This window comes from Delphinus delphis, chromosome 13 (genome assembly GCF_949987515.2).
Source record: "Delphinus delphis chromosome 13, mDelDel1.2, whole genome shotgun sequence".
NCBI classification, from domain to species: Eukaryota; Metazoa; Chordata; class Mammalia; order Artiodactyla; family Delphinidae; genus Delphinus; species Delphinus delphis.
Window position 1 is genome coordinate 75,623,465 of NC_082695.1, and position 12,215 is coordinate 75,635,679.

At 41.3% G+C, this 12,215-nt stretch overlaps 1 protein-coding gene across 11 annotated transcripts in view; it reads right to left on the bottom strand.

Annotated features, from left to right (window-relative positions):
* Positions 1–12,215, bottom strand: part of RNF152 (ring finger protein 152) — a 100,464-nt gene that overhangs the window by 40,697 nt on the left and 47,552 nt on the right. The window lies entirely within an intron of this gene.

A 12,215-nucleotide genomic window follows, 5' to 3' on the forward strand; every position in this document is an offset into this window, starting at 1 on the left:
GAACTTGTTCATCGTCCCAAACAGAAACTCTATAGCCATTAAACAGTAACTCCCCACCATCCCCTCCCCTGAGCCCCTGGTGGCCTCTATTCTGCATTTTGTCCCAAGGAACTACCTATCTAGGTACCTCGTGTAAGTGGAATCATATTAACACTTGTCCTTTTGGGTTTGGCCTATTTCACTATGCATGTGTACCAAGGTCTGTCCATGTTAAAGCAGGTATCAGAATTTATCCCTTTTTATGGCTGAGTAATATTCCACTGTGCATTATTTTTAACAGCTCCCCTGGCAGCAGAGTGGGGATGAATTGGCAGGGGTTCAGCTGAAAGGGAAGGGTGGGCAAGGCTGGAATGAAGGCCATGAGGATGGAGGAAAAGGGAAGAGAAAATGAAGAGGACTTGGAGATAGGATGGAAGTAGAGAGAGAGGGGAGACCAAGGGAGGAATGAGGGAAAGACCCCCAGCCTCCAATTCAGACCACTAGTGGAGGTAGCATTTTTGAGGAGAGGGGCTGGATGAAAAGCAGCGACGGGTCTGGAGGTTACAGAGATGACCCAATACTCTCTGCGTCTTGAAATTTTCTAACTACTGAAGTCCTGACTTCCATGTGAAACTTAGACAACTATTGGGAAACTAGCTTTACTGCATACTTTTATTTATATGAAGTTATATTTCACCTAGCCAATTATTAGACAACAAAAAAATTGGTATTTTCATTAATAGGCCCTCTAGAAAAAATGAAGGTGGGGGAAGAGAACTATGAGTCACAAATGTTTAAGTCTGAATTAATCAGTAAGGATTAATCACAAATCGCAATCACAAATGTTTAAGTTTCTAGAGATTAAACCTTAGCAGTTTAAACCTCCCATTCTTAGCACCTCTGAAAAGCTACAGTAAAATACTTGTAAGGGGTTGTGCGGGGCCAGAGTGATTATTATTAGATCATCACATTGTCAAATAAGGACTGTCTCTGGGCCCCCAGCCATTTCTTGCCTCGTAAATTCCTTTCTCAATCAACACCGGGCTGTGACAGAATCAACGCAGGGAGATGCTAGATTCACCACCTCTCCCTTGGTTACTTATTCATCGGAGCACCTTCTTCCTCTGTATAAACAGACACATCTTTAGATGGTTCATGGCAGGCACTCCTTTATTAAAAGTGTACACTTACTCTCTTTTTATCTCAACTGAAAGAATTCAACTTTCCAAGGAGCCCCAAATTGAAATGTGAGGTTATTATGGATTATCCAAATCCTTATATCCAAGACGGTGCACGAAGCATGTAAGCTGGCTGCAAGGAAAACAATTAAGCAATTTAGGATACAATGTTCCCCCTACTCTCACCAAGTACCCTCAGAGCAAAAAACACTGTAAAAATACAAGCTCTATGTCAGAAAAAAAAAGATTCATTTTATTTAAAAACATTACATGTAAATGACTTCTGTTAAAAAAAAAAAGCTTTCTTGTTTAATATGAAAGCTTAAAGGTCCCATCATCAAATAAGGAACAATTTACTTCCAAAACCATTTTTTAAATTATGTAACCTTTTCAGAATATTAATACATATTCTAAATATAGCATGTGCGTGTGGGGATATATATGTGTCATGATCTGTTAGTATATTTTTATATATAGGCCACATAAGATCCAATTCATTTTTTTTTTGAAAATAACAGAGACGGACAATTCTTACATCTTAAACTGGTTTTGTTATAGAATTATTGCAATTTTATCTCCATCACATCAAATACATTCAATTTTAGGGGAAGTAAAATATTTAGTTTTTTAATACATTTATTTATTTTTATTTTTATTTATTTTTGGCTGCGTTGGGTCTTTGTTGCTGTGCCCAGGCTTTCTCTAGTTGCAGCGAGCGGGGGCTACTCTTTGTTGCGGTGCGCAGGCTTCTCATTGTGGTGGCTTCTCTTGTTGCGGAGCATGGGCTCTAGGTGCACGGGCTTCAGTAGTTGTGGCTCACGCGCTCAGTAGCTGTGGCGCACGGACTTAGCTGCTCTGCAGCATGTGGGATCTTCCCGGACCAGGGCTCGAACCCGTGTCCCCTGCACTGGCATGCGGATTCTTAACCACTGCGCCACCAGGGAATCCCGAAGTAAAATATTTAAGTCATATTTTTAAACAATTGATAGTCAGAATATCTGAATTAATCAGTAATGACCAACACTTAAGAATAATCTCTACCAACGCCTTTCGCAATATCCTTTTTGGTTGGAATAAAGTCATCCTCAAGTACTCTGGATTTGAATAAGTTGGTATTGTTATTCACAATATGTGGATATTTAATTTTTTTTAAGTACACATGTATAGACATATTACCTAACTAAAACTACTTAAAACATAAAAATATGTATCTTTATAGTACAGAATACTTATTTTCCAAAGCTAGCAGTTCAGTTAAATAAAGTAATTGATAAGTCTTATTTGGTGAAAATTGCTATCCCAATTCAGTAAGGCAAATACCTTTCCCAAATAGCCATGTACTATCCTGTTAACTTAAGTCTATTTAATCTACCAATAACTTACTGAGTTTCCGCTTTCATTTCATTTGTGAAAAAAATTCTCAATAACTCATCTTTCTTAGGATAGTCATAAAATGTATCTAAAAACAGGAAGTTAATATTTTCTAAATTACCCAAACTCTACCTTTGAGTTTAAAACAGTCTGATTTAACAAGCATTCATTTTTTTAAGTATTGATAGAAAACAAATTAAAATAGAGTCAGGCCAGCAAATAAAACTGAGAGGATTTTAGAAGCCACCTCTATATGGCCCACCTGTATTAGGTCATGCCTGTTAGCAAGCATGTGTTTTCAATCACCAAATGGTAGTTTTCTATATCTCACATTACTGAGCTTTTGTCAGTCTGTTCTTATCTTATGAGTATCTTTAATAACACGGTTAATCTATATCTGCTTAATTCAAGATATTTTAGCAGAAGAAATGGTAAAGCATATTTCAAATCTCTATGCCAGTTATACTATGACAGCGAGCTTCCTTGTTCCTGGTTCTATGGTTCTACTAAACTCAGTGACTCTTACCAACAGAGAAAATAGCTGTTTCCTTGCTTTATGCGTATTATGACACTTTTCACAGAGACATAATAATAGTAGAAATAAAACAACAAATACAGATTTAAATGAAAATGGATGTCTCATCAGCCATTAGCCAATGTAGGTCACAGGAATCAGATTACATTGGTTTGTTGAGATAGCCGGTCTATTTCGGAAAATAATTCTCCAATGCTCTCAAGATATTGAGTAACTTAAAATGAAACAAGGTCGAATTTAACCTACATTAAAGGAGGGAAGAAGTAGCAAAGCCTTAAAGAAATTCAAATCTAAGGTGATGTACAGCGAGCCACTGGTACAGCTGCAAATTCAATTCCAGCTTCCACCAGAACTCCTGTCCTTCAAATGATTGCTTGAATTGTCGCAATTCCTCCGTTTTCCAGTCTAATTTGGAATATCAATGAAACCACAGAACCAGACTCACACACAACACAATTTCCTGAGGAAGTCATTCTACAGCTAATATCACTGAACACAAGTGCTGTCTGTTAGTCTAGTCCGTTTGTTTTGCTTTAGCTGATGGGAAACATTCCGAGGGCTCTCAGGGCCAAAAGGACTATGCATTTTTAAAATGCCATCTATCCCTGAAGCTGGATTATAATAAGCAGATAAAGAGACAGGGACATTGTGAAAACAATTTGAAGAGATTTTTCTTTCTGTCCATCAAACCAGAATGGGGCAATACATCATCCAGGTGACCCTTCCCAATTATATGGCTACTTTCATAATCTGATTGCCTTTTGCATTAAAAAAAAAATCAGCTTTATCCACAAGATAAAATATCAAATACACTGGGAACACCAACTCCTTTTATCTTGAATGTAGTTAGCAAAACACTAATGCAAAACTGCTCTATTCCACAAATCAGCAAGTCATCATTTGTGCGATCAACCAACCAACGCTTTATTTAACACCCACTATGCACCAGGCACTGGAGCAGATGATGTGGCCTGTGGTTACTTATCCAATCTTTTTTTTGTCATGCCCTGGCTCGAAGCCCACACTCTAGCCACTTTGAGGCACTTACACTTCTCTAAAAGCAATGTGCCTCTCTCACCGCTAAGCCTTTGCACACACATCATTCTCTTAGCTTGGGATGCTGTCCTTCCCATTTTTAGTATGGAAAAATTCCGTCCAAATGTCCATCACCAACTCCAAGAAGGCTCCCCTCATCCCTCTAGCTGGGTTAGATGCCACTAGTATGTTCTCTAAGGACCCCTTTCTATAATGATCATATTCTATTTACTTGTGTCTCCCCCATTGGAAAGTGAGTTCCTTAAGGGCAAAAACCTACACACACCCCATATTTGGCCAACCAAGGGGTTCAGTGGCCTCCTCTTTCCCTGCTGTCTCCTTTCCTTAGTACCTAAGCAATGACTAGCATTCAGTAAGTGCTCAATAAATGCTTGTAGAATGAATGAAAACTGATAGAAACCAGGCCATTTTTGAAAAATTAAGGATATATGGTCACCAGTATTCGTAGGCAATTCAGAAATCATGAACATGAGTAGATTCATGCACTTAACAGTATGCTTTCATTTACCTCTTCCCAGAACAGTAAGTTCATTAAAGGAAAGAGTTACTATGTTGGTAACTAAACTTAGATGTTAAACTAGTACTTCGACAAAATAATTTGAATCTATGCCTCATAAAGTCCACTGGAGGCTGAGCAAATCAGTGCCTGGGGGGTTTGGTTCCAAGGTAAATATCTGCAAAAAGCTCCCTGGGTGATTGTGATGTCAACTGAGGGTTGAGAGCCACTGATAATTCCTTATTCTAACTAAAAAAGGCTCTAATAATCTACCCCCAAACAGGCACTCTCGAACACTGCTCTTGAGAGAACAAATCAGTAGGAGGGGAATGCATCATTATCTAATAAAGCTACTTATGATTTTACCTTCTACCCAGTGTTTCCACTTCTAAGTATTCACTCTGAAAATACACCTCCATAAATACAAAATAACATGTTCACAGGTAATTCATTCATTTCACCATTATTTGCAATAGCAATATGCTGGAAAACAAATCATCTGAATTCCCATTCATGGAAACAAATTGATTTCTATTCCCCCAATGAGTAGCATGTGGTCGTACAAAAGAATGAGAAAGACAGCTATGAACTGTTTTAGAATGACAGCCAGGTTATACTGTCAGGTGAAAAGAAAGCAAGGTGAAAGATTAAGAAGGGGAGTAAGAATATATATTTGCTTATTTCTACAAAAATAAATTCAAAAGAATAAACCAATTAATGTAAACGGTCATCAGTAAGTGGAGGGGTGGCAACGGAGAGGAAGGATGTGCAGGTGTGGCCTCTCTCAGTATATCTTTTATACAGTTGTGAGTTTTGAGTCCTGTGAACATTTTACATATCCCCCAAAATAATTAAATCAGAGAAGTAGGAAAAAAAATCAACCCTAAAATTAAATATAAACAGAAACAAGTGAACTGAACTCAGATGGACAATATAACTGCATTCATATAACTACTGGGCATAAAGACTGTACACACTTAGTGGGATACATTTTTTAATAATAATGGTATCTGCCAAGCAATCTTTTTAAAAAGATATTTATTTACTATTTATTTATTTTGGCTGCCCCGGGGTCTTAGTTGTGGCACTTGGGATCTTCACTGTGGCATGCAGGATCTAGTTCCCCAACCAGGGATCGAACCCGGGCCCCCTGCACTGGGAGCGTGAAGTCTTACCCACTGCACCAGGGAAGTCCCTGACAAGCAATCTTGAACTTTACTTAGTTGGTTTATGGTTGGTATTCATGGCAGTGCCATAGTAATTCTGAAACTATTTTGTAATATATACTACATGCTAGAAGAAGCAATTATATTGATGTTGTTAGGAAACAGGATTTTCCCACTGTGGGAAAAGGAAGGTAAAAAAATACTGAAATCAGGGAAGGTAAGAGGGAATTAGTTGTGCTGAATTTAAATTGGAACCATCAAAATACAATCATGATTTAAAATAATAGATATGTATTTCTAAGTTTTGTCCACTGAAAACGTTTAGAAACAATGATAGTCCGGTAACAATGAGCATTCTTCATTCCTAGATCTTGGTTTCTAAATACTATTTCTCACTAAAAAGAATCTGAAATCCTTGGGAAGTGGCTGATTCCAGGTCGGGGCAGGGAAAATACAAAGTGAGCCTGGATCGTCCTATAGTGCCATCAGGTGAGAATGATGGGGACATGTCAGAGGCCACAGAAGTCAGCTTGAAGGTGCTCAAACTGCACTGACCGAACTTGGCAACATTTGAACACGGAAAAGAATGATCGTCTGAATGTTTGTGTCTCCCTGAGATTGAAGCTCTAACCCCCAATATGATGGTGTTTGAAGGGTGGCCTTTGGGAGGTAATTAGGTTTAGATGAGGTCATAATGGTGGAGCCCTTATGATGGGATCAGTCCCTTTTAAGAGGAAGAGGCCAGAGCCCTTTCTCCACCAAGTGAGGACACAGTGAGAAAGCAGACACCAGCAAACCAGGAAGAGATCTCTCACCAGTAACGAAACCTGCCCAACCCTTGACCTTGAACTTCCCTGCCTCCAGAACTGTGAGAAATAATTGTTTCTTGTTTACACCACCCAGTCTATGGTATTTTGTTATGGCAGCCCAAGATGACTAAGACAAAGGTAGTATTTTTTTTTTTTTTGCGATACGCGGGCCTCTCACTGTTGTGGCCTCTCCCGTTGCGGAGCACAGGCTCCGGACGCGCAGGCTCAGTGGCCATGGCTCACGGGCCCAACCGGGCCCAACCGGGCCCAGCCGCTCCGCGGCATGTGGGATCTTCCCAGACCGAGGCACGAACCCATGTCCCCTGCATCGGCAGGCGGACTCTCAACCACTGCACCACCAGGGAAGCCCCAAAGGTAGTATTTTTATAAGACTTTGAATTATAAAAAGGATCTGTGACCCCACAGTGATACTCAAAGGGAAAATCATACAGGAAGAGAAAGGGGAAATTAAGAGAGGAATTGGGGAGGGGAAGTACTTTTTAAATTGACGAATGCTGGTTTATAAATGAAAAAAACGATCGATTAAACTTAAAAAACACTGTTTTGCCATCTCCAGTGTAGGAATGATTTAGGCAAAGATCATCAATAGACACTAAAATCATTGGATGAAAGCTTATTGAAAGGCAGGATATTTACGTGCCTCAAAGTATCGGCTCACAGATTGCTTACTAAACGGTAGAGGAAAGTCATCCTTACAATGTGCAGACCAGGCAGATACCACCTTAACCAGAAGTCTAATTTAGCACACCCATTATGGAACAGACTGATGTGTCATCGTCCTCCTGCAGTGACGCAGTGAAATACTGCTAAACATCGCTGTGCCAAAATGTTCATCTTGAACTTCACCATGAGGGAACAAGACATGTAGGGCTGGTACGGGCTCCTCAAAACTGTCAATTGAGTGGAAAGGCAAACAAAGGCAAGGAGGCTGCTCCAGATTATAAGAGGCTAAGGAGACATGGTAGCTAAATCCGATGCATGATCCTTTTTTTTTTTTTTGTGGTACGCGGGCCTCTCACTGTTGTGGCCTCTCCTGTTGCAGAGCACAGGCTCCAGACACGCAGGCTCAGCGGCCACGGCTCACGGGCCCAGCCACTCCGCGGCATGTGGGATCCTCCCGGACCGGGGCACGAACCCGTGTCCCCTGCATCGGCAGGCGGACTCTAAACCACTGCGCCACCAGGGAAGCCCGATGCATGATCTTTGTTGTGATCCAGGATTGAGGTGGGGAAAAACTCTACCGTCATAAAGGACATTTTTGAGCATGGACCGTATATTAGATGACATTACTGACTTAATGGTGAATTTCTTAAGTGTGATGATGTGACTTTGCAGGAGAATGTCCTTGTTCTCCGGAGATACATGCTGGAAGTATTCCAAGGTGAAGGGTCATGATGCTGCAAACGTGATGAAACGTTAAAACTCATCTCCATTCCACCTGTTTAGTTAGTCCTTCTATTTCTAATATTATAGGTGAGAGAAAGCCTCACTACAGTTAAAGTAAGTCTCTCACACTTCTAGAAAAGCTGTCAATTGCCCTTTAAAAACTTGCATGAGGACCTACAAAAATAAAACCACTTGACTGTTATGGGCTGAACGGTGTCTCCCCACCTCCCTACCCCACCCCCCAAGATTCCAACGTCCAAGTCCTAACCCTCAGTACCTCAGACTGTGACTGTATTTGGAGATAGGGCCTTTAAAGAGGTGATTCAGGTGAAATGAGACCATTAGGGTGGCCTGAATCTAATGTGACTATGTCCTCAGAAGAAGGGAAAATTGGGGCACAGACAGATATTTTGAAGACCAGGTGAAGACACAGGGGAAAGACGGCCAGCTACAAGCCAAGGAGAGAATCCTCCAAAGAAGCCAACCCTGTGGACGCCTTGATCTTCAACTTAGCCTCCAGAATCGTGAGAAAATCAACTTCTGTTGGTCAAACCACCCAATCGGTGCTTCTGATTATGGCAGCCTGAGCAAACTCATACACTGACTTGGTGCTTTTCTTGGTTAATTTCCTCTTCTGCCAGGCACAGTTCCTGGCTCACATTGCCCAGATGCACTCTTCTCTCCAGGACTGCTCAGAGGTGGCACACAAGGTCCTTCGATCTGGCCCCCATTAATCACACAGGCCCCATCTCCCACCCCCACCCCCTCCCCAGGCTCCAGGACACCCTCCCATTCCTGGTTTCTCACTTCTGTGCCTTTCTTTGAAGAAACACACACACTGTTCCTCCTGACTTGAAGGTGTCTCTCCACAACCCTTACAAAGTTGACGGTTCCCTCCTCCCCAGTTCCTCAGCCCTTCATCAGCCCCTATTAAGCTCCTTCCCACGATGCATTAAAACTACTTGTTCACTCACAATTCTCACCCCAAGACTCTGGTTCCTCTAGAGCAGGAAATACGTGTTCTTTATCTTTGTAAAGTGCAGCATTTAAGCACATGCTAGGCATTCGTATCTTCTGTGAATTAAGTTACCATGAAATACAAACAATCCTATACAGACAACTTCAGACTCTTTTGGCTTTTCACTTATTTGGCATGTTCAAGGGACCAGAGCATCATCACAGAAAGGACTCTGGAGATCAGCCCTGTCACCAAAGGCAGAGGAGTAATACTTAAATCCTCCCATCAGCCTGTACTTGGAGCCAGCCAGGTTTTCATTAGCGTTAACAGAAATGAATCTCAGAGAACTGAGATTAAGTAAAACGTAACTCAATGTGAGCTTAAAACAACCTCTCTTTCTAGAATAAACTGCTGTAACCCTTCTGAAGTCCCCAGCAAACCACCTCTCCTGCCCAACTTGGCCCCAAAGCATCTATGGATAGCCACGGAGCATCCCCAGATGGCACTGACATTCATGGCGAGGAAGAGATGGAAGAACCACCATTTACCAGGATGGCACTGGAGGGTCCAGCAAAGGACAGCACACAGACTGATGCACGTCTGCTGTTCAAAGCCCCTCTCGAGGTCCCTGCTTTCACCTCCACATCCAGATCTATCAAAGTCTTAGACCCACCCTTTTCTCAGGACTCAACTCCTTGCCTCCCATTTACTCCCCTCCTGGGGAACCCTTGGCGTTACATAGCCTTTTATAGGCTGATGCTTCTTTATCCTAAACTGACAATTTCCCGTTTGCTCCTTTGTCCTTGTCCCTACTGGAACCTGCTTTTCTGATAAAGACAACACAATGTCCCAATCCACCTTCAACCTCCTCGTCTGCAATCCGAGCTGAACTTTGCACCATCTTACACAACTTCAATAAACATGATTACCCATAGGACCTCACATTGTTGCAAAAAACAAATAACTTCCCCCCTCCCCAAACCACCTGAAAGTAAGTTGCAGACCTGAGGTTCCATTACTCCTGTATACTCAAAGTATTTCCTATTTAACTGCAGTACGACCATTAAAATCAGGAACTCAACACTGGTACACTACCACAGACTTCATTCAAATTTCACCAAATATCCTAATAATGCAAAGGGATAGAACCCAGAGTTACATGCTGTATTTACTTGTCATGTTTCTTCATTCTTCCTCAATCTGGAACCGTTCCTCAGTCTTCCCTGACTTTTATAACTTGACAGTTTGAAGATTACCATAAATTATTTTGTAAAATATCCCTAAATTTGAGTTTGTCTGATGTTTTCTCACGAAGAGATTCGTTTCCTTTTTTTTTTTTTGGCAGGGGAGAGGGGAGATATTACAGAAACAATGTTGTAATTTCCTCCTTCTATCTTAGCAAGTGATTGTGTTACAGTAACTTGATCCCTTGTGCCTCCCAGGTTTCTCCAAGGTAAAGTTACTCTTTAATCCCTCTCTCTTTTGTATTTAACAAATACTGGGTTGGCCAAAAAGTTCGTTCGGGTTTTTCTGTAACAGCGAACAAAAAGCCGAACGAACTTTTTGGCCAACCAAATATTTTATGGAGACAGCCTGAGGCTATGTCAATCTCCTTATCAAGCTTTCACCCACTAATTTTGGCACACTTTAACATTTCTTGCCTGAATTAACCATTACATGATGATTGCCAGTGATGATATTTAATTCTACCTTTTATTCTACATTTATTAGTGGACATTCTACTGAAGACAGAACGTCCTCTTTTCCTTATTTATTTTATTCATATTAGTATGGGTTCATTGATTTTATATTACTTAATGAATTATGATCCATTACCGCTATATTTATTTTGATGCTGAAAACAACCCAGGTTTGGCTGTTGGGAGCTTCATCAACCTGGCTGCTATGTCCTTTTGACATGCCCCCACCATCCTTTGAGAACTTCCTTACTTTGTGGCACAAAAAGGTGTTTTAGGCTCATCTTATAGTTCCCCTTCCCCAGGTCCAGAATCAGATTTCTCCAAGGAGCCCATTCCTTTTAGTTGCAGAATGGTATTTAGAAACCAAGATCTGGCTTACAGATGTGCTCATGGCCATTGGATATCGCTACTCCCAGGCCCTGTAAGTGGACACAGCTAGGAAATATATGTAACCTCTGAGCTCCCCTGGAATGTCCAAAGTTTTGCTCCTATGAAGTAGAAAAGCCTCAACTTCAGTAAAATCTCCTAGAATCCTACAACTTGAACTGGTCTGTATTTTCTTCGTAAGCCACAACCCCAAGGAGCTAAGCCTACGAAGTGGGGTCCTGTCTCTCACAGCTCTCCCTCCTCTTCCAAAGCTTCGCCCTCTGGTCTGGAAGCTCCTAGTTCCATCTGATGAGTCATCCTTGGTCTCTCTCCTCGCCATATACCGTTTGCCTCTAACTTCTTGGCTTCATAGGTGAACTTTCAGAGTCCCTGGGTCCCAGGCAGCCCAAGAGCCAGGCTTACCCTGAGCACAACTCCATTCCAGCTCCCAGAACCCCAGGGACCTGTTTGTTCCAGTGTAGAACACCCCCACTGAAAATCAGCACCAAAAAGTATTTAAATCCCTAATTGTAGTCCATCTTAGCCTGCATTTATCTCTAATGGATTAAAAAATAGTTCCAGATTGTGAAGCAAAGTGATCCGTACCTTTTTGGGTTTGTGAGGATGATTATGTTTGTCCCAAGGTCAAAATATCTGTCCCAAGGTCAGACAGTCCTGCATTTCTAAGCTTTTCTTTCTCTACCTCTGACACCACAGTTTTCTAAAAGCACCATTGTTATTCCTCCCTCTACTGATCTGCACAACTTCCATCCCCAGAAGCACGTGTCCATCTAGGTAAACTTGACATGACATATAAATCGTCTGGTCCTAATACCTACTGTAGGAGCCTGATACAGGGTAAAGAATACCCACAGAATACATGAAACAGCCATTCATAGGAAAGGCGATCAGAAGTCAGTCTTAATCCATTTTAGATGCTGTCTTCTGCCTTTTAGAAACTCCTACAGGGTTCTATACATGATGGATATTCAATAACATTGTCGGGCTAACTAGCAGTGATTTCTAGTGGGTACCCATAAAAAGTCATTACAAAGTCCTATAATTTTGGACCTTTGGGCTTTCATTTTTCCAAGGTGGGAGAGGCATGTAATAAATATCTCCATAACCACAATGGGATATGACAATAGCTATTAAGGCGCAAAGAACCAATATCCATGAAATAGTCCCTTGTCC